The sequence below is a fragment of the Lontra canadensis genome, unplaced genomic scaffold (genome assembly GCF_010015895.1).
Source record: "Lontra canadensis isolate GAN:19392208 unplaced genomic scaffold, GSC_riverotter_1.0 scaffold10, whole genome shotgun sequence".
Lineage (NCBI taxonomy): Eukaryota > Metazoa > Chordata > Mammalia > Carnivora > Mustelidae > Lontra > Lontra canadensis.
This window is the reverse complement of record NW_022631004.1, coordinates 12,456,392-12,480,162: the sequence shown is the minus strand read 5'-3', so window position 1 is coordinate 12,480,162 and position 23,771 is coordinate 12,456,392. Positions and strand designations below refer to the sequence as shown.

The following is a 23,771-nucleotide window of genomic DNA, read 5'->3' as shown; positions in this document are numbered from 1 at the left end:
TCATTTGACACAAGATATAATTTCTTCAGAAATGATGTGGACAGATTTCATGAGGCAGTAAGGGCTTAAGCACTGGGCAGTGACAGTGGGGAGGAAAAGGTGGGTTTAGAGAGAAGTAAGGGAGAATCAACAGATTTGGGAGAGGAGAAGCAGCACGTGGGAGGCGGGCCATCAGAGATGACTCAGAGCTCAAATGGGGGGCCTGGAGGAACTGCGTAGTGTGAGCAGATAGAGAGAAGTCAGGAGGGAAAGACAGCTTGCGAGTTTAATTTCAGATTTGGCTTTGAAGGGGTGGTAAGAAGTCTAAGGGAAAAGTCCATCAGCTACTTGGATACATGGATGTATGGGGAAAAAGGTCTGGGGGAGGGACAAAGCCAAGAAATATATATTTGGGTGTACTGTGATACAGGGAGTTTCTGAAAGGGCGTTTTAAAGTTCAATTTTTGAAGCATAACAATAGAGAGCTAAGTACATATTATACTATCTTTGTATTTTGTGAGGCACTGCCTCTCAAAGGATCCACGCAATGTTGGAACTGGATCAGAACCTGTTAAATGAGCACCTGACAGCAGACATCCTGGGGCCCTGAGGAAGCTGATTCAAGCCTTGCCCTTTTGTGCCTTCAGACCAGACTCTCCTTGGACTTTGAAACTCCAAGCCAGGGTGATGTGGAGGAAAGGACCCATCTCTACTAGCCATCTTGCCTCTGGAGGTGTGGCTCTGATTTAGTCTCCCTGGGTTGGTTGACTCTGCACCATCTGTTGCTGGGGAATGGCTGGAGGTAGAGGGGAGGAGGGACTGCAATATGAGACAGAGGAGGCAGTTGGAATGGCCAGGGGACTCCTGCCAAGATGGAGGCCCCACTTGTGAGGGTCAGTTTCAGAGCCCTTGGCTTTTGAAGTCAGGGAGTTCTGAGGGGGAAGCAGGGGAGGGGGACATGACTGAGGGCCCTCCCAGTGGGGAGCAGAGACATGGTTTCCTAGGCTTTAGCTCTGCCCTCACAGGCTTCCACTGAGCACATTCCCCACAGGTACAGCTCCTTCCCCTGCACCCAGAAGCAGGAAGCGGGCCAGCTGATGCATTAACGATTACATTCCAGGTAATGAGAGCTGGTTTAATGTATAATGAATAAGAGTGCAGAGCCTGGATTGCCTGAAAGTCCAATTTATACATGACTTTGCATAGACAAAGTTCTGTACTTCAATGAGGAAATAACCTTAAACAAAGAGGACCCAGAACTAAACTCTGGGGACAGTTGCATTTGGGAGCCAGTGACGGAAAATAAGTAGTAGAATGGAAAATAAGAAGGCTGCAAGTTAGTTTTATCATGGTGTGGAAGTCTGATCTAAGACTATCATCTAGAGGGAAAAAAGGAACAGTTTCAAGCAGAACTATAATCTTCTATCATAGCTAGATATCTAGTTATACCATAGGGTGGCATTTTTCAAACTCAGTACTACTGATCTTTAGGCTGGAGAAGTCTTTGTTGTGAGAGGTCGTCTTGTGGATCGTAGGATGTTCAGCAGCATCCTTGACCTCTACTTACTGGATCCCAACAGCAGTCCCTCACCCACCACTGCCCTCCAACTGCAACTATAACAAAAATTAAAAAAAAAATTGTCTCCAGATATTGCCAAATGTCCCTGAAGAAGAAAAATGACCTCTCATTCAGAACCACTGGTGTAAAGGATTTTACGGCATCTGTGATAAAAATCTTCCTGTGCTTCACATTCCTGTTTTAGGAGAATGACAAAAGAAACCTTTTGGATTTGAATTTGGCATTCATAATCTAACATTTCTTATTGGCTTCAAAGTTTAGCCTATCTCAGTCAATCTGAGGAAAATTAGAAGGCCACAATATCAAGTACATTAAAACTATTTTTCCTGTGGGAAAATCAGAGTTTAAAGTTGGGGACAAGAGCACTATTCATGGGATCTGGTTTCCCATCACACTTATCCTGGGCAGCTTTTAAAGAGAAAGCACGAGGTCATCAGATTTAGGAGGGAAGACTGGAGGCTGCCCTCCCACACGTGATCTTGAAGCCCTAGGCATGTGCCTCCAGCCCTGTTCCCTCATCTGTAAGACTGAGGTAAAGAGAAGTACATAGGAGGCACTGGATGGGAGAGGCCTTGTAGATAGGGAAGTGTGGGTGTGTCATTTTGATGGTTTGAACTAATATTATTAAGTTTCTTTTTTTCCTTCATGAGTCAGGAGAATGAATTGTTGAGAAGAGAACTATGGAGAACATAATTAATGTTTAATGTTCTAAATAGAACCTATAAGCTTATAATGGGGGATGGAGGATGGGGGTAAAGAGGGACCAACATGTACCAGGTGCCTGATATGAGCTGAGTGCTGGGCTAGGAAGTGTGCAATAGGCCAGTAAAAAAGAAAAAGAAAAACAAGAGACAAATGAGATGAAGCAGACAGGAGTTGGTGAACAAGAACTGATGGGACCAGTCTGGACAATGGAAAGATCTGAGTGCACAGTGAGGAGAAGGGAAATACAAAGGCGACTTTTGGGATGGGAATACCTTAGAAATCAACTATGGAAATAATAATGGAGAAAAACACCCAACTGCAGAATTTCTAACTTCTTGAATTCAAGAGTATAATGCATATACATTTTCACAATTATCTGCTATTGGGTTAAAAAAAAAAAGGAAAACTACACGAAGTATTTTACCTAAATACTATATTCAGGAAGAGTTAATTTTGATGTAACTTATTTACCAATTCTAGTTTTCTGATGTAATCTCTTCTTTTAAAAATGCAATAATTTAAACAATTTTTAAAAACCCTTAAAGTAAAAAAGAGATTATATATTGCTATGGCACAATTTTGAAAATACAGCTACAAATTTTAGGATTGTTTGCTCCAGCTCTTTGAAAAATACCGGTGGAATTTTGATTGGAATGACATCGAAAGTATAGATTGCTCTAGGCAGTATAGACATTTTAACAATGTTTATTCTTCTGATCCATGAGCATGGAATGGTTTTCCATCTTTTTGTGTCTTCTTCAATTTCTTTCATGAGTGTTCTGTAGTTCCTTGAGTACAGATCCTTTACCTCTTTGGTTAGGTTTATTCCCAAGTATCTTATGGGTCTTGGTGCTATAGTAAATGGAATCAATTCTCTAATTTCCCTTTCTGTATTTTCATTGTTAGTGCATAAGAAAGCAACTGATTTCTGTACATTGACTTTGTATCCTGCCACGTTACTAAACTGCTGTATGAGTTCTAGTAGTTTGAGGGTGGAGTCTTTTGGGTTTTCCATATAAAGTATCATATCATCTGTGAATAGAGAGTTTGAATTCTTCATTGCCAATTTGAATACCTTTTATTTCTCTTTGTGGTCTGATTGCTGTTGCTAGGACTTCTAACACTATGTTGAACAAGAGTGGTGAGAGAGGGCATCCTTGTCATGTTTCTGATCTCAAAGGGAAGGCTGTCAGCTTTTCCCCATTGAGAATGATATTCACTGTGGGTTTTTCATAGCGCCAGAGCAAACAATCCTAAAATTTGTATGGAATCAGAAGAGACCCCAAATTTCTAAGGAAATGTTGAAAAAGGAAAAACAAAACTGGAGACATCATGTTGCCTGATTTCAAGTTTTACTACAAAGCTGTGATCACCAAGACAGCACGGTACTGGCACAAAAACAGACACATAGACTAGTGGAACAGAATAGAGAGCCCAGATATGGACCCTCAACTTTATGGTCAACTAATCTTTGACAAAGCAGGAAAAATATACAGTGGAAAAAAGACAGTCTTCAATAAATGGTGCTGGGAAAATTGGACAGCTATGTGTAGAAAGAAACTCAACCATTCTCTTACACCGTACACAAAGATAAACTCAAAATGGATAAAAGACCTCAACATGAGGCAGGAATCTATCAAAATCCTAGAGGAGAACATAGGCAGTAACCTCTTAGAGCCACAGCAACTTCTTTTAAGACATGTCTCCAAAGGCAAAGGAAACAAAGGTGAAAATGAACTTTTGGGACTTCATCAAGATCAAAAGCTTCTGCACAGCAAAGGAAATAGTCAACAAAACAAAGAGGCAATCCACGGAATGGGAGAAGATATTCGCAAATGACAATACAGACAAAGGGCTGATTTCCAGGATTTACAAAGAACACCTCAAACTCAACACACACAAAACAGATAATCATGTTAAAAAATGGGCAGAATACATGAACAGACACTTTTCCAAAGAAGACATACAAATGGCTAACAGACACATGAAAAAATGTTCATCATCACTAGCCATCAGGGAGATTCAAATTAAAACCACATTGAGATACCACCTTACACCAGTTAGAATGTCCCAAATTAACAAGACAGTACACAATGTGTGTCGGAGACGATGTGGAGAAAGGGGAACCCTCTTACACTGTTGGTGGGAATGCAAGTTGGTGCAGCCACTTTGGAAAACAGTGTGGATATTCCTTAAGAAATTAAAAATAGAGCTTCCCTATGACCCTGCAATTTCACTACTGGGTATTTACCCCCAAAATACAGATGTAGTGAAAAGAAGGGCCATCTGTACCCCAATGTTCATAGCAGCAATGGCCACGGTTGCCAAAATGTGGAAAGAAGCAAGATGCCCTTCCACAGATGAATGGATAAGGAAGATGTGGTCCATATATACTATGGAGTATTATGTGTCCATCAGAAAGGATGAATACCCAACTTTTTTATCAAGATGGATGGGACTGGAAGAGATTATGCTGAGTGAAATAAATCAAGCAGAGAGTCGATTATCATATGGTTTTGCTTATTTGTGGAGCATAAGGAATAACACGGAGGACATGAGGAGATGGAGAGGAGAAGGGAGTTGGGGGAAATCGGAGGGGAGACATGAGAGACTATGGACTCTGAAAAATAATCTGAGGGTTTTGGAGGGGCGGGGGGTTGGGATGTTGGGTTAGCCCAGTGGTGGGTATTAAGGAGGGCACGTATTGCATGGAGCACTGGGTGTGGTGCATAAACAATGAATTCTGGAACACTGCAAAGAAATTAAAAAATAAATAAAAATTTTAAAAACCCACAACAATAAAAAAGTGCTAGTGTGAAAAAAAAATACAGCTAGTAAATGCTGAATCTCATACTTGCTATGGCAACATGTACACTAACATTGGAATGATACAGTGAAGATTGGCATGGCCCTTGCTCAAGGATGACACACAAATTCGTGAAGTATTCCATATTAAACAAATAAAGTAAAAAATAAATAAATTCTGACTCTCAAATGAGTAAAATAAAGTACTGAATGATAAGGTGGCCGCTATTGTCAAACGTTAACGGCTCATGGCCTTGAACTTAAAAAAAAAAAGAATTGAGTTGACTAGGATATTTGATCTTAAATGTTTAATAATTACCCAAAGAAAATCTAATATTATACTTATGTTTTTAAATATTCCCTGACATTTTCAAATAGCTTCATCATCATAAGCATTTATCTTCTATAGATACCAACTTTAAAATACATCTGAATTCCTTAACACCTCCTCATCATAATACCTGTAACTATCAGTTGTCACATAGTGTCAGTTAAGATATTAACTGATATTAATTGTCTTTGGAAAATGCTTCACAGTGCCTTATTGTGATGAAATGTGTTATTCTGAATTCGAGGCTTGTTGTGTACTGATAAGCTGCATGTCTACAGGATATAAATATAATAAATATAACATATTTTCCCCCAGTAGAGCTATAATTTCAAGGAAAAGAAAGGAACTTGAGTCAGAAGAATTAGCAAAATTAGGTAAGAAAAAAAGTCAAACTGCATGTCAGACCGATCTCCGTTTTCTTCCCCCAGCCGTCTCCAGTGCTCCTGGAGCTGTGGGTAGCAATTTGAAAAATGTGCTTTGTTGGGTGAGATACACTACATCCCCTTCCTGCTCGAGGATGTTATTCCACTCCCATTTCTTTCACATAATTCACTTCTCTTCAATAATTCCACAGGCCTGCCTGATCCTTCTTTCAGTGCTTTACAGTGCAACCACTCACGACTCAAAGCTGGGAAGGAGAGGTGTCTCCAACACACAGGTCATGTCCATTCTCTTCTTGAGGAACAATAGCAGGTTGTTTTGTGAAATCACACAGCAGGGTTTTCAGAAAAGCAGGGGGAACTAAAGAAGAGCACACAGATGAGACATCTGCAGTCGTTTCTCTCCTTGTGTTCTTTTAAGCTACAGCAATGTTACCTCCCAGACCATGTTTCTCTATCTACTTCTGCAGTCTCTGGAAATGTCAGGGTAGGGGGATCGGTGAGGCAGCAGGTGTGGGGTGGGATGCGGGGGCGTGGCAGGTGCAATGCAGTTTTAAAGAGGTGTTTGGTATATTTTTTTGGAGATCTCCCCAAACTGTCTCGATGATAAATTTGGCTTCCATTTTGAAGAATAAAAACTGAACACGTTACTGCTATGTATAACAGTACAAGTTTTCCATGCCCTTTTCCACCTTCCTAAAATAGAGTACTTCAATATTAGCACAGTGGAAGCAGTGGGAAAAAATATAGACCAGAAGATTTTTAAAGATTCTTTTGCATGCCTCAATAGGGGCACTGCATTCTGCTCTTGACACAAAACAAAACTATCCAAAGTACTCTCAGAGCAAGATTTTAGAGAATTAAAAAAAAAAAAAAAGGATAACACTATATTAGCAGAAGTTTCCAACTATTAGGAAAGTAAAAAGATACTGATTGTATGATCATATGCAATGGCCATTTCTCTTTGGGATTTGGGGCTCCACATGGCTTAACTGGAAGGGAGAAAACTGCTTTCTTCATTCTCAAGACTGTATGGGATTGATTCAAGGAGGATGTTGAAGCAAACTCTTCCTTCTAGAGAATGTAATGCAATGTAACATATACAGCAAATTCCTCTTTGGGGATCAACTGTATGTACAGGCTGTGAACTGATCTTTAAGTTTGAGGGTCTAGTTCTAGAGAGACCCTTGAAAAAATAATAAAAATATTATTTTACATTTCTATAGTATGTATTATTTAACTCCCCCCACCCCAGTCTAGTGTTCTGCTCATGTTCTAGAAACTGACCACATCACACTGGGCATATAAGTTTGTGTTTTATTGGCTTAAGGAATGAGACAGTATAATAAAGATTATACATGTATATATAATGAAAAGCAATTATTTCCTGAAAAGCCATAATACACTCTATATCTTAGGGAGACCTAGCCGAAGAAAGCTCCTAGAGTTTTTTTTTTTCTTAAGATTTTATTTATTTACTTGAGAGAGACAGCAAAAGTGAGAGAGAGAGAGAGAGAAAAGGAGAGAGAGAGAGACTGAGAGAATGTATGGGGGGAGGGGCAGAGAAAGAAGCAGACTCTCCACTGAGCAGAGAGCCCAATGATGGGCTCAACCCCAGGACCCTGAGATCATGACCTGAGCCGAAGGCAGATGCTTAAACTACTGAGCCACTGAGGCACCCTAAGCCCCTACAGTTTCTTACAGGTGTTCAACACAGGGCACATCTCCCTGCGGGTCTACTCTAATGTCAGTGACTAGCAGCTCTGAAATAGTGAATGTGAAAGTTAGAATCACTTATTCTCCTATAACAAAAGAGATAAATGTCACATCCCCATCCCAGCTTATGTCCACAGTTAGCTCAAAGGAGATATAAGACTGTTCCAAAAGCGATTTGACTTGTAAGTGTTGGGAAGGAAGGAGCCATGTGAGAAAATTGTCAAAAGAAAGTTTTGTGGAGGCATAAAAATAAAGGTCTTCTCATCACAGCCCAGATTGTAGAACCAAGTGTATTCACACACTCTTGTAAGTGGGTTTGGCCAAACTTTGGAACCATGTAACTAAGCTCTAAATGAATGGGGAATGACCTTTGGTAGAGTTCTTAAGGTCTGACAAGACAATAATTAGGAGAGTTTGGAAGTTAAAGTAAACCACAGCCTAGCTCTGTGTCATCTCTGTTGTTCGTCCAGGCATTATAAAAATGGGCAAGCCAGAGAGCCAACAGATGTCATTAGCCTAGTTCTTGGCAAGCACTTATCAGGCAAAGAATATAAACTGAGTTTAGCCGCCAACCTCCCCCACCCCCCCGCCCCAGGGAGGCATTTCATTTGTCAGCAATTTCTTTCTGCCAGACCACAAATCAACAATTGCTAGATAAATGAAACACTTCCATTCAACTTACAAACTCTTGGGCAAACTATTTATTTTCTAGAAATAAAAATTCCTTTTTTATAGCACAAGGTATAAATGGTCCCAGTGGGTTCCACTAAAGCAATCAAATGCCAGATCCATAAATCTTATAGACCCTTATGGAAAACGGAAGTGGCTCTGTTAGACATCACATTGAATGATGCTATAGATTCACAGAATAAAAAATGGTAGAATAGCACATGCTAATAGGCCTGTGACAGACTGAACCCATTGCTGTGGTAATGGTAAGGGAAATTCAGCGTAACAATTGCTTAAGATATATTTTATGAAGACAATATTTGTTTTGAAGGCTTTGGGTTATACATTTTTTGATTTATGCTGCTGTGGAATTCGACATTGGATATACCATTATTATAATGATCAGGAGACATTCAAATGTGGAAAGAAATCTGACTGTGGTCTAAAATATAGTCCAGGCTTTCTGTTTCTCTGTGTCTTCCCTTCACACTTATTCCTTCCTGCTGTGTGTGTATGTGTGTGTGTGTGTGTGTGTGTGTGTGTGCATGCTTTGTTAAAGCCCCTCTCTGCTTCTTTTATCTTGTCCTTACCATGCATCTGACTGTCCTGTATTTTTACTTCATCCTTTGTGTTTGCATGAGATCTTTCCAGCTTCTAGAAGACTAGTTAGTATTTGTATACATTGTATTTAAAAGAATGAGAACATAAGGAATGGTGATTCCGTAAGCAGCATTACAAAGAGGTTTCTCAATTTATTCTTTGCCTGTACCATACCAAATGGAATCCAATCTGGTAGCTTCCTTGAGGTTTATGATAAAATCTCAGGGTAGTGCTTCACTCCCATATGCTGAAATATAAAACTGGGTATAAAACTAATATAAATAAATAAATAAATAAATGGGTAGGTAGGTAGGTAGGTATAATCTCTGAGGTCATTTCTGGTCTTTGGGTCTGTGATTCTAAGTGGGTATAATAATACTCATAATAGTTTTTATAATTTTGCTTTTTTTAAAATAATAAAATGAAAGCTCAATCTATAAGGCATATTAATTCTTTCAAAAAGTGTTCCTTGGAGTTTGTAAGAAAAAAGAACATTTTCCTCTTAAGAGCATATGAATTTTGTGGTGCCAGCAATAGAACAAAAATACGATTGCCCCTTACACCAAGGTCCTTTACACAGCATGGAATTTCCACAGTTATATTCGGGTAAATGGCCTTTCGGTTTCCCTAGGCAGGCCCAGGCAGAAGTCATGAATCAAGGACTAAAAGGTGCTGTTTCTATCAAGACTACCGTTTCCAAAATGATTATTTTCATAATTTTCCAGATTCTGGATTTCTTTCTGTGTATTAGTAACAGGTGACACAACACAGTGGGAATAAGAATCACTAGGGAAAAGAGGAGAAACACGTCTTAAGCCACACGAGGGGATTTGCAGTCAGCCTCCAAACGAGAGCCCCCCAGCACCCCGGGCAGCACAGTGGGAGAATCCGGGAAAGGAATTTTGCCAAGACAAGCCAAGACAGTAACGATCTCTGTAAATGCTTACTAGTTCTTCTGCGCTCCCCAAGTAGTAGTAGTCCAGCCTGGGACAAAGAGACACCATTATGTCCTGATTGGTTCTTCATCAAGTTGGGGCGGGGGGGACTTGTATTTGCTCCAGGAATGGTTAAAACCTTTTGGCAGAACTTCTGCTGTGATGGTTACTTTTCTGTGTCACCTTGGCTGGTTGACAGAGCCCAGTGTTTTTGTCGAACGCTAGTCTAGATGCTGTGAAGGTTTTTTTAGCTGTGATCAACATTTGCAGTCAGTTGAATTTAAGTAAAGCATGACATGCATGGCCCTCATCCTCTCATTTGAAGGCTTAAGAGCAATGACAGGCTTCCCCAAAGTGATTGTACCTCAATACTACAACATGGAAACCTGCCTCAGTTTCCCACCTCCTGGCCTGCCCCGAAGATTTCAGACATAAAACTGCAATTTTTACCTGAACTACAGTTTCGTCAGCTCCGCAACTATGTGAACCAATACCTCACTCTCTGTCTCTCTGTCTCTCTGTCTCTCTGTTTCTCTGTCTCTCTGTTTCTCTGTCTCTCTGTCTCTCTCTCTCTCTGTCTCTCTCTGTCTCTCTCTCTCTCACACACACACGCACACACACACACACACACTTCTGTGCTTCTGGGTTCAGAACCGTGACTAATACAATCACCATAATCCCTGCCCCCTACCCTCTTTTTTTCCTTTTTTCTTTTTTTCTGATACATCAAGCTTTTCTGAAACTATTCTAGATGCAAGCATCTCCCAACATGTCCTTTTAATCATATTTAGATGTTTGGACCCTGTTTTCGTTTGTTGTAATCCACTCAGATGTATTTAGCACACAGCCACTGCAACGTGAATTCTCTGGGAAGAATTTATCCCTTTCCCCAGTGACAGAGATGAATCATTTTAATCCACCTAATTTGCCCAAAGGGCTTTTATGAAGCTTTAAACTCAGATTCTTCAAAAAAAGACAATATTAATAGATGGAAAAGAAAAATCTATGTTTCTAAAACCAACTGAACCTTTACCACTGCTTGAAAATGCTAGGAAAGATTAGAGATACAACACAAAGATTTTAGAGTGTTTTTATATAAAATAGACCAAATATACATTCAAAACTGTCCAGGGCAAAACTTGAGATGAAGAAGAGCTGTATTAGTAAGGATTACTTAAAGTGTTGGGATATATCCTTTTGTATTTTCTGGAGCTAAGGATTAGATTTTTTTTTTTTAACTTAAATTCTGAGGCTTGCAAATCTTAGTTTTACAAAATAGCCAGTTTCATATTTTAATAAGGATAGCAAAATGAGGGTGTCATTTACAGAAAAAAAAATCAGAACAAGATTCTGTGACTGATGAATTTCCTTGTGAAAATTTCCTGCATTTGATTGTGGTTACAGATTCTGCCTCACTGGTGTGAAACATTGTAACTAAGTTTTTTTTTTAGTTATACTCATGTTCCAGATCCCAGATTCTTCCTCTGCTCAATGTGTTCATCAGGCAACCTCTGATCAGCACTGAGGCTTTCAGAAAACCTCTGCATTCCTCCTGATACCATACATGGGTGTATACAGACTCTTGTTTATTTTTTCCTTTGTGAAAGTTCAAACTATTAATGCCAGCCCAGGGAAAGAGAAATGTCAATCTGGGAGTGTTAATAAGAGCCTTCTTAAGATTTAAATTTCTCATTATCTTGAGGGATCAACAGATACCCACCGACCATACTTTTCTTTAATTCTTTGCCCATACTTCCCGGCTCCCCCTTCTTGCCCAATTTAATTGAGAGAAGTTTAAGGTATACAGCATGACAATCTGATTTACATGTATTGTGAAATGATTTCCACAATAGGTTCAGCTAGCATCTATTTTCTCATATAGGTACAATAAAAAGAAAAGAAAGAAAAAAGAAAAAAAAAAACTTCTCCTTGTGATGAGAACCCTTAGGATCTATTCTCATGACAATTTCCTGTGTACTGTCTGGCAGTGTTAACTGTGGTCCTCATGTACATGACATCCTAGTGCTTATTTATCTTGTAACTTGAAACTAGTACTTTTTGACCAGCTTTCTCCAATTCCCCCTCCCCCAGCAACCCTCTTCTGGTAACCATAAGTCTGATTCCTTCTTCTATGAGGTGTTTTTTTTTTTTTTTCTTTTTTCGATTTCACATTTAAGTGAGATGATACAGTATTTGTCTTTGTCTGGCTTATTTCACTTAAGCATAATGCTGTCAAGGTCCATCCATGTTCTTAAAAATGGTAGGAATTCCTTGTTTCATGGCTAAATGATATTCCGTTGTGTACATATGCCACAACTTCTTTATTCATTTATCCATTGATGGACACTTAAGTTGCTTCCATGTCTTGGCTATTGTAAATAATGGTGCTGTGAATGTGGGGATGAAGAGATCTTTTTGTTAGTGTTTTTGTTTCCTTCAGAAGTGGAACTGGTAGAGCATATGGTATTTTTAATTTTTTTTTGAGAATCTTCGATACTGTTTTCCTTAGTGACTGTCCCAATTCACAATCCCCCCAGCAGGACCCAGGGTTCCCCTTTGCCCCATCTATGCCAGCATCTGTTATCGCTTGTGTTTTTGATGATGGCCATTCTAACAGGCATGAGGTGATATAATTGTGGTTTTAATTTGTATTTCCCTAAAGACTAGTGATGTTGGGCATCTTTTCATGTGCTGAACTGACATTTCTCCAAAGAAGATATATGAAAATATCTTCTTTGGAGAAATGTCAGTTCAGGTCCTTTGCCCATTTTTAAATTGGGTTTCTTTTCTCCTCTCCCCTCCCTTTCCCTCTCCCCTCCACTCTCCCCCCTCTTTCTTTCTCCTTTTTTCCTTCCTCCCTCTCTCCCCCCTCTTCTTTCCTCCATCCCTCTCCCTCTTCCTTCCTTCTTTCCTCCCCCCATTCCTACAGTCCTTCTTTGCCCCTTCTCTCTCTCTCTTTCTTTCTTTCTTTTTTCCTTCCTTCCTACCTTCCTTCCTTCCTTCCTTCCTTCCTTTTTCCTTCCTTCCTTCCTTCTTTTCTTCCTTCCTTCCTTCCATTCTTTTCTTTCTTTCTTTCTAGTTGTATAAGTTATATAACTCCTTATCAAATCCATGGTTTGCATTTTTTTCTCCATTTTACAGGTTATCTTTTCACTTTGTTGATGGTTTCTTTTGCTATGCAGAAACATTTAATTTGATGTAGTTTCATGTCGATTTTTTATTTTGTTGCTTGTACCTTAGATGTCATTTCTGAAGAATAATTACCCATACTCTTGTCAAGAACTTTGTCTCTATGTTTTCCTCTAGGAGTTTCATGGTTTTAGGTGTTACATTTAAGTCTATAATCCATTTTGAGTTAATTTTTGTGAGTGGTTTAAGATATGGGTCCAGTTTTATCCTTTTACTTGTGAATATCCAATTATCCTAGCATCATTTATTGAAGAGACTCTTTTCTCCATTGAATATTCTTGGCTTCTGTGTCAAACATTAATTGACCATAGTATATACTTGGTTTTATTTTTGGGCTCTTGATTTTGTTTCATTGGTCCATTTGTTTGTTTTTATGCCAGTACTATAACTGTTTTCATGACTATAGCTTTATAGCATAGCTTGAAATCAGGAAGTGTGATGCCTCCTCTTTGTTCTCTCAGGATATCTTTGGCTCTTTGAGGTCTTTGTGTGGTTCCATATAAACTTTAAGAGTGTTTTTTCCTCTTCTGTAAAATATGCCATTGGAATTTTGATGGGAATTGCGTTGAATCTATAGATAGCTTTTATATAGAAACACTGCTGATTTTTGTATGTTAATTTTGTATCCTGCTACTTTACTGAATTTATTGATTAGCTCTAATGGATTTTTGGTTGAATCTTTAGGATATTCTATATTATAAAATCATAGCATCTGAAAATCAAGACAATTTTACTTCTTCCTTTCCAATTCTGATCTTTCTTTCTTTCGCTCTCTCTTTCCTTCTCTCTCTTTCTTTGCCTGATTGCTCTGGCTAGGATTTCCATTACTTTGTTGAATAGGAATGGTGAGAGTGGGCATCCTTGTCTTGTTCCTGATTTTAGAAGAAAAGCTTTCAACTTTTCACCATGGAGCATGATGTTACCTGTGGCTTGTCATATATGTCTTTATTATGTTGAGATATGTTCCTGCTATGCCTAGTTTGTTATGACTCTTTATCACAAATGGATGCTGGATTTTGTCAAATGTTTTTTCTGCATCTGTTGAGTTGATCATTTGATTATTTTCTTCTATTCTGTTATTGTGACATATCATATTGATTGATTCATGTATGTTGAACTATCCTTGCATCGTCAGGATAAAGCCTCCTAGATCATGGTGTGTATAATCTTTTTAATGTGCTGCTGAATTTGGGTTGCTAGTATTTTATTGCAACCATAAGTGGACACTGGCCCATGGTTTTCTTTTCTAGGGGTCCATTTCTCTGACACACTTTTGAGAAGAGGTAGGCCTTCTTAGAAGAGTTGAAGACACGCTTCACTTTTTATTTTTTATGAGGCTTTTTAACATGGCTCAGAGTACCTACATTAGAAAGCTGTATACAAGTCTTCCTCTCTTCTTGTCTGTCATTGCATAGGAAACTATACATGCAGTAAACGATTCATACATGAGCCTCCATGTACCTGCTATGATGGTACTAGATAGCAGAATTTCTCCAGTTTATTTACTGGCAAATCAAGGTTCTGTGTTCACACTGGTTAGCATCTTTTGTTGCTTCTGGGGGAAAGTTTTAGGACCAGTTCATGGGACTTGCATAAAATTCAGAACAAAACAACTAGTTTTTAAAACTGAATAAACCAATCTATGGCATCTACTTTCAAGGCTGGGTTTGGCAAAACAGGATTCTAGCTGGGGGTATTCTATACATAGTTATGATCTTTCTATCCTTGATCCTAATTATTGCTGTTGTCGTGTTGATTGCTAACAAAATCATACATATTGTACAGTTACTATTCCAGCTGTCATACATCTGAAGGTTATAGAACAGAAGGAGTCTGGAGGGACCCTGATAAAGATAGTGATATTGGATAAAATTAGTCCCCCTCACCAAAACAGTGTTGTAGACCTAAAAATCTGACAATTTGCCTATCCTTCTGGAGTCACTGTATTTTGTCTGGATTGATGAAAATTCATAGGAGGGACTGTAAATGAACTTTGTATTCACAGCAGCTCTTGACCAGGAGATACTGAAAGTTGATGCTGTACCTCCCACCATTGGTTCTAACCAGCCACAGCTGGTCAACTGCTATGAATGGAAAGCACCCCCCTATCTAAAGATGATCAGTGATTGGTAGGCTAGTCTTCCACAGTCAATGAACAATGGGGCTTACTATAATCAGTTGTATCAGTGCTACAGAATCATTTCACTTTCTCCTAAATGTAGGCTCTGGTCCTTAATTAGCACAGAGTGAACTTCCCCTTCCTAGAATGTATGGGTCCCTGACTCTTCCTCTTCAGTGAATCACTCTGAATTTCCTCACTGATGTGTATTTCCTTGCCTAACAAGTCAGTAAACTCAGCATTCACTTATTTGACCATTGCAGTGGTCTCAGTATTTCTTTTAATAATCTTCATATGTCTCTATATTATTTATTATTTAAATAGGAGATAATCCTCTCTCTCTCTCTCTCTCTTTCTTTTTTTTTTTGCCAGGTAAGTAATATAACTCTACAGTGTTAAACTGGGACTTTAAAAAAAAAAAAAAAAGATTCTTGAGTGGTTTTTTAAATAGATCCCATTCTCACCCCACTTTAACACTTGCTAGTTTTCCTCTAATTGTCACAGACTGTAGAAGCAAAGAGTTAATGTTCATCATTAGATAATTTCTCTATTATTTGTTAAATTTAAGTATTTGGTTTGCTGTACACGAATTGAGCAAAATAGAAACTTTTGATTTCCTCTGAATTCAATAGGAGTTCAGAGGATGGGTGAAACATGCCTTACAAAAAATCAGCACTGCAGTTCTCAAATACCAAATACTTCAGATAAGATGACTCAGCGTTTCACTGGAAAGTACCTGACGCCCAGGATAGGGAGGTATATATTCAGAGGCACAGCACAGGATGCTGGCACCTGGAGCACCTTAGATTTCATTTCCTAACAGAGGGTAACTTTGCTTTTACTTCAGTGGATACTGATTAGTAAAGTAAAATACCATGCATCTGTTTCTTTTGTTCACAAGTTCTTTTGACCCTCAAAAGAACTGGTTTCTATATTAATTAGAATTGTGAGCACCCAATAAGGACATTAGGAAGTCCTTTGGCCTGTAAGAGGAAAATAAAAGCCATCTTAAAATCAAGTCTCTTTCTCTCCTATCTTCTTAGAAGATAAATGAGGAAAGGATAGTACAGATGATACAGGGCTAAGTGATCCATTAAGCACTGAATGGAATCGTGTACTTTAATATTATTATAATTCCATTTCAATGGACCAGTTCTTAGTGCTACATTTATTTTAGTCTCTGAAGAACTAATGGTTTGAATTTTATTTTTCTATCTTTTGTGTTTTTCATAAGTCCCCAGTTGCATATAACATCTCACCATCTTTTACTTAATATTAAATGTTGCCAATGGATCTTGGAACACTGGAAAAATAAAATAAAGTAAAAAAAATGTTGCCAGTTTCCTCCCTTTATTTGGTTTTCCTGGTGTGCTCTAAAGACATAATTTTAAAAATAATTAAGCCGTTCCTTCAAATGGACTTTTCCTTTCCTTTAGAAGAAAAGACTGAATACATAAGAGTTTTAAAGGCCATAAAGAACAATAGAAAATAAAGCTGGGAAATTTAACGGGATATAGAAATGAATCCTATTCAGCTCTCTGGACTCAGACCTAGTTTGTGATGACATGACTAAATGCACCAAGAAGGTCAGAATCATCAGTAAATATGGAACCCATTATGGTTCCTCCCTCAGGAAAATGGTGAAGAATATTGAATCAGCATGCCAAGCACACTTGCTTCTTCTGTGGCTAAACCAAGATGAAGAGACAAGTTGTGGGGATCTGGCTCTGTGGTTCCTGCATGAAAATGGTAGCTGGGGGTACCCAGACCCACAACAACCTCTTCTGCTGTCACAATAATGTCCGCCATCAGAAGACTGAAGGAGTTGAAACACCAGTGGAAGCTCGATGGTTTGAAACATTGCTATTCTGTCATAAATGAGTTAGTTTATGTAACAACAATGAAAAGAAAAAAGTAAGGGAAGGAAGAAAAGAGAGAAAAGGAAAGGAAAGAAAATGGAAGAAAGGAAAAAAAAAAGAAAGAAATTTCACTCAGTCCATTTGGGTAGTGTGAGTTGAACAACTGAGGTGAAGACCATGCATGTTTGCTATAATTCTGACACTGATTCTAACGTGCAATTTTTCCAGGACTACCAAGCAATTCTCTGACACCACCTGGGTGTCCTACAATTCAACTTACTTCTGACATTCTCTACCCTGAGATAGCATCTGGTCCCACAGGTAAGGGCTCTGTCCCATCAGACTGCCCTCACTTTATTTTTTAAAATATTTTATTTATTTTGAGAGAGAGAGAGAGAGAGAGAGAGAGAGAGAAGCGTGGGGGAGGAGTGGAGGGAAGGGGAGAAGCAGACTCCGCGCTAAAAGCAAAGCCAGATGTGGGGCTCAATCTCATCACCCTGAGGTCATGACCTGAGCCAAAATCTAGAGTTGGATGCTTAACTGACTGAGCCACCCCTGCGCCCTAAAACTGGCTTCAATTTAAATGCCAATCACAAGTCCAGTCTGTCCCCTGTGTTTCTGACCAGGTGGCTATAGACAGAAATTCCAATGACTCCCTCTTTGGGTTTGATTAATTTGCTAGAGTGACTCACAGAACTCAGAGAAACATTTTACTTCCTAGATTACTGGCTTATTAGAAAAGGGTACGACTCAGAAACAGCCAGATGGAAGAAATGCTTAGGGAAGGGTAGGTGGGAAGGGGTACAGAGTTTCCGTGCCCTCTCCTACTACCTCTACTTGTTACCAACCTGAAACTCTCCTAATGGACCTTTTAGGTTTTTATGGAGGTTTCATTACAAAGAAATGACTGATTCAATCACTGGTCATTGATGATTGATTCGGGCCCCTCTTCCCTTCCTGGAGGTTACGGGGGCTAGAGAGGTGGAACTGAAAGTTCTAAACACCTGGTTGGCTCCCCTGGCAATCAGCCCCTGTCCTCAGACTTTCTAGAGTCACCTCATTAACATAACAAAAGACACCATTATTGTTCTCATCACAGGAAATGCAAAGGGTGTTAGAAGCTCTATTCTAGAATGGGGAGAAGACCAAATATATACATTCCTATTATACATCACATTATCACATTTGTCTGCTTGTTAAGGACATGAAGAGCTTGGAGAAAAAAAAAGGCTGCATGGTTGATCCTAGCATCCAGCAAATCGTATGGTCCCTTCTATTCTTTTATATTCCTGGTAAACCTTACCAGGCATTGGTAGTAAAACTGAAACCCAGATGCTCTGATGTAATTATTAGAGTAGTTCCTGTGTTCATTTGCTACTGTCATGTACAAATTGCCACAAACTTAGAAGCTGAATAAAGCACACATATATTATCTTATAGTTTTGGTGGATCAGGAAGACTGACATGGCTTAGCTGAGTCCCTGGCTCAGGGTCTCACAAGACAGCAATCACAGTGTTAGCTGGACTGCGGTCTTATCCAAAATCCTGACTAGGAAGAATCTGCTTCCAAGCCATTCCGTAGGGATAGATGCTTCTGGGATTTGTCCCGCACAACCGACCACGGGGGCCTGCAGGCACATAGGCAGGGTAAGGAATGTTGTTTCTTGGACTCATGCTGTGTGAACAATCTTGGGAACCTGGCTATTTAAAACATATTATCTGGCCTCCAGGTTGAAACTGGCCCTTCTGTTCTGCATCGCACGAGCCACAAGTCTTGTCTCACATCCCCTCCTGCTCCAGGCTGGGCTAGCCCCCCAGAATGGAATCAGGAGGGGAGGTAGGCACACGTAGCCCAGACTTCTTGAAAATCTAGAAACATGATAACATGGAAATGTAGCTCGCTCCTAACTGCACATATGTGAACAAATGCTTAATTTCAAACCCTGTTATTTACCCTATAAATACGGCCCTTATGGAGACGGTCAGTTGGAAGTCTCACCTGAGAGGGGGACACCCTGCCAGGCCTCCTCAGTTGGGACTCCAGCCAGGCTGTCTCCACGGGGCCTTCCCTAGTTAATGAGGTTGGAGGTTGTAAGTACACAACTTGATGTAACTTTGCATCATTATCATTTCTTGCCTGCTATTACCTTCATCTGTGTGTCGATTCCTTTCCTCTTCTGTTTCTACTAGGTTTCTATAATAATAATAAATTGTCCTTTCCTTTTCAAAACCAAACATGGCTGTTGTGATCCTGTTGTTCAGAACATAAACTCATTCAGATTATTGACGAAATTCATTTTCCTGTTGTGTGACCGAGAGCCCCAGCCTCTCACTGGCTATTGGCTGGATGCTGCCTTCAGCCTCTCAAGGCCTCCTGAAGTTTCTTTCCACGTGGGGCTTTCAACAGGTAGTTTGTGGTGTGGCGGCTCGCTCTTCAAGGCCTGCAGAGAATCTCTCAAGTTTGTGCTAGCAAGACAGACACTGATTTAAATTCAGACTTCAGAACAACAGACCGAAGAATCTTTTGTATACAAATTAACATTTATGAGGGGCGTCTGGGTGGCTCAGTGGGCTAAGGCCTCTGCCTTCGACTCGGGTCATGATCCCTGGGTCCTGGGATCCCGCATCGGGTTCTCTGCTCGGCAGGGAGCCTGCTTCCCCCTCTCTCTCTCTGCCTGCCTCTATGCCTACTTGTGATCTCTGTCTGACAAATAAATAAATAATATCTTTTAAAAAAAATTAACATTTATGAACTCGGGGTGAAATGAAAAAAGTAATAAAATGATTGTCGGTAAGAATAAAAGGAAGACATAAATTAGAGTGGATCTGATTCTTTCCAGTCTTCTAGCTGTGCTTGCTCTCAGTTAAACGTGGCTTACATGTTCTGCCATATGATTTATAACCATGTTCTTCCTGAACAACCGTGAGTAAAACAATGCCGTCCACTCAGCTGGAGTGGGTGGCCCTGTTCTCTGGGGCATTTGACACTCTTGCCAAAGGGAGGGAAGACTCAACTTTCCTAAACTTGCCAGACAACCACACTTCAAGCAATATCTCCAAACTGGTGTTCTTTCTATGATACCATACTCCTTGGCGGTGAACAGTGCGGGGTATGCTGGCCCTTGTAATGAAACAGGTCAGAGTTAAAGAGATATGTCGGAGCTCGTAGGGAGGAATGGCTGGTGGGAATAGCCCTCGTGGGGCTGTTCCCTCCATTTCTACACCAGAGGAACTGAATCCTGGGGTTACAGGCTGTAGCTAGCCGCTGAAGACTCTGTAGAGACCTGTCAGAGACCCCTTCCAAATATCCCTGTCATACCACGCACTAGCGGGTTCCGGGGTAGGGCTCTCTTTCCTAACAAATGAGTCCACAGAAGAAAAAAATTGGAGCTGCAAGGGAAAATTAATTTAAAACTTGAAAGGTGAAATTGTATAGAAAAAAAAATCACTCTTTCATGCTTAATTAATCATAGAAAATGTGTCTTCCAGCATGCAGCCATTTTATCAGAAAACAACCCAGGTGAAACAGTTAAGGAAATGGCATTACCAATCCCAACACTGTCACACATGAACAAACGAGAGAGAAAACCTTGCAGGCGGACAAAACTGTCTTCAGTGGTTCATAAAATTAGAGTGTTTTACATCTAGGGAGGACTCTCTCGTGAATATCTCCTCAGGGCTCTAAAATTAACATTTGAGGAGGGTTTCTAATTAATTGTTTTGGTTAACTTTGAACTAAAAGGCAAAGGTTTAACTTTTTTGAAATGCTCTGCAGGCCTAAGGCTGGAGGTGGTAGCAGGTAGTTCTAGATCTTCCATTTTGAACAAGAGATAAGAGAACTATCTGGCATCTGAGAAGTTTTAAATTAAAGAAACTATACATTTGTCGAACTGGTTATTTCTCAAGCTTATTTGAACACAGGATTTTTTTTTTTTCTTTTTAACACAACAATATCTTTTAACAACAAGTTCTATGGGATTTCATTCAGGAAGTACCACTTAAATTATTTTGAAGTCATATCACACCCATATGGAAAAAAATTAATTCCATCAGTGCTTCTCAAACCTCACACCAATATAACCCTAAGGACATATCACAGTGAACTTGTCCTGAAGAGGGGTGAGAAACAGGGACCTGGGGCATACCTATGAGGCCATGAGCTATGAAGTCTTGGAGATATCTTAAAACTTCCCTGTGATTTTTGTATTCTGCTTCATAACAGAAAAACTTGTGTTAATTGAAAGTAAAACCCTGCTCAGGGGATCTGTGCCAAATTTACTGAGTCTTCTTCACGTGCCCCCTAGCTCATGGACACAAACCCTGTATTAATGACGGTATTACTTGCAATAAGCATTGTTGAAGTCACAAAGTCTCTAAAGAAAGCAGACTACAATCTTAGGTTCCTGAGCCTCGCTCCTGCACTGCGCTAAGATTTCTGACCCTTTTATAAGAACAAACTTGAAAACAACTGGTTTGTGCACACTTGAAAAGTGCTTGGCCCTGGGCGCCTGGTGGCTCAGTCAGTGAAGCAGCTGACTCTTGATTTCGGCTCTGATCATGATCTCAGGGTCCTGGGATTGTGCCCTGCGTCAGGCTCCAGGCTCAATGGGGAGTCTGCTTGAGGATTCTCTCTCCCTTTGCCCCTCCCCCCAGCTCTCAAATAAATACATAATTCTTTTTTAAAAAATGCCTAAGATGTGTTTTCAAAAGAAATTCAACTGATTTCCTATTAGTTGGAGCTCATTGTTAGTCTTTCAACTGAAGAAAGTGTTCCTCAAGGCATCAAGGACAGCACATGTTACACCTTGATTTTTTTTTTTTTAAGATTTATTTATTTTGAGAAAGAGAGAGAGCATGTGTGTGTGTGTGTGTGTGTGTGTGAACAGGGAGAAGGACAGAGGGAGAGGCAGAGAATCTCCAATAGACTCCCGTCTGAGCACAGACCTCATTCAGGGCTCAAACCCACAACCCTGAGATCATGACCTGAAATCAAGAGTTAGTTGCTCAGCTGAGTTACCCAGGCCCACCTCCCCTTGCCCTGGCTTCTTCCAAGTGAGAGGAAAGCTTCCACTCCTAGCTATATACCTGAGAGAAATGAAAACATACATTCACACAAACACTTGCTCATGGCTGCTCCTAACATTATTCATAACATCCAAAAAGTGGAAACAGGCCAGATGTCCATCAGCTGATGAATGGATACATAAAAAGCAATATATCCATGTAACAGAATATTATGTATCCAGAAAAGGAATGGTGTACTGACATATGCTACAATGTGGATGAACTTTGAAAACATTATGCTAAGTGAGAGAAACCAGACAAATACCACACATTCCATGATTCCATTTATATGAAAAATCCACCATAGGCAAATCTATAGAGACAGAAAGTAGGTTAGTGGTGGCAAGGCCTGGAGTGGGGAAGCAGGCTGGGGAAATGAGAGGGACTGCTAATAAGTCTGGGTTTTTTCCTGGGGCAATGAAAATGTTAGAAAACAAGATTGTGGTGATGATTGTATATCCTGGGAATGTATTAAAACCCCGGAATTGTATACTTTAAATGGGTGAATTGTATAATATACGAATTATGTCTCAATAAAGGTTTTAAAATATTGTATTTACATTTCATGTATTTTTATGTACTTATATTTCATGTAAATAAATAGATTTAAAAAAAAATAAAAAACTGAGGGGCAGAGGAAGCCCCAGGAGGGGCTGATTATATTCAACAACACAGAACGTAAAATAACTTAGCAGGGAATTGTTTAGCACTTTACAGATTTCTTGCTGTTTGCAATTAAAGGCACAAGGGAAAACCAAGCTTTATGTATTCAATCCACAAAATGAAATCCAACAGGAGATGCTAGAATTATTTCATACCTTGACTGTTTATTGTACCAAATGAACCACATTTTATATTCCCTTAGTCATATTCAATTATACTGTTTCTGCAATCACATTCACATTTATCAAGTAACATATTAATCACATATGTACTTGTTTGTGTAATAATGGTTCTCAGATAGCCTAAGCCTTCTTTCCTCCATAAAGTAGGTTAACATGACTGAAAATTCTTAAACTGTTTTCCATAAGATAATCCCCCTTAGACCTACTAAGATCATGCTGGTTATCCAATAGATTTCATTAAAGCAGTTAATAGCATTCTTTTAATTTATTTATTCGTCAGAGAGAGTGTGAGCGTATCCATGAGTAGGGGGAGCAGCAGGCAGAGGGAGAGGCAGGCACCCCGCTGAGCTGGGAGCCTGATGTGGGAATCAACTCCAGGACCCTGGGATCATGACCTGAGTGGAAGGCAGATGCTTAATAACTGAGCCACCCAGGTGCCCCAAGCATTCTCATAATTTTAGGGCTAGAAGGGCCCTCGGAGATGAGCAATTCAACGTCTTCATTTTTCAGGAGAGCACCAGTTCTCCTCTATTGGGGAGCTAGCAGGCATGCAGGTCTCCTGATTCCCAGGCTTGTACTCTCCTGCTAAGCCTAGCTCCAAATGGTAATTCATGATCGCAACGATGACACTGAATAAGGTTATAACCAGGTCCGGAAGCACTGATCACAGTCCCAGTTCTTTTCAGTTGTATAGTTTATAAAGGGATTTCACAAACACAATATTTTAGAGTCTCATCATATCCCGTGAACCAGACAGAAATCAGTGTCTCCATTTTGGACAGAGGTTCAAAAAGCTGATAAGATTTGCCCAAGGCCATGGGGCTGGTAAGTACTGGCTCTGGAATGAGAACTTGACACACAACATTTTCCAAGCAGAACTCATTATTCCTTGCCTCCAGGTCACCCAGGTTCTCGTGTTAGCAATCTGGGCATCACTTTGTTTTAGGTGACACAAACAAATTTCTTCGAACTCTTCATGAAGTGAACAGTCCCCTT

General features: G+C 39.8%; 1 protein-coding gene, 1 non-coding gene and 1 pseudogene across 2 annotated transcripts in view; 2 read left to right on the top strand and 1 right to left on the bottom strand.

The window, feature by feature from the left end:
- Window positions 1-23,771, bottom strand: part of FREM3 (FRAS1 related extracellular matrix 3) — an 83,685-nt gene that overhangs the window by 36,659 nt on the left and 23,255 nt on the right. The gene's annotated exons all lie outside the window — the stretch shown is intronic.
- Window positions 5,118-5,220, top strand: LOC116866767. Its single transcript, XR_004382465.1, has one exon. It is a non-coding gene; the product is annotated as a U6 spliceosomal RNA (small nuclear RNA).
- LOC116866492 lies at window positions 16,573-16,925 on the top strand (annotated as a pseudogene).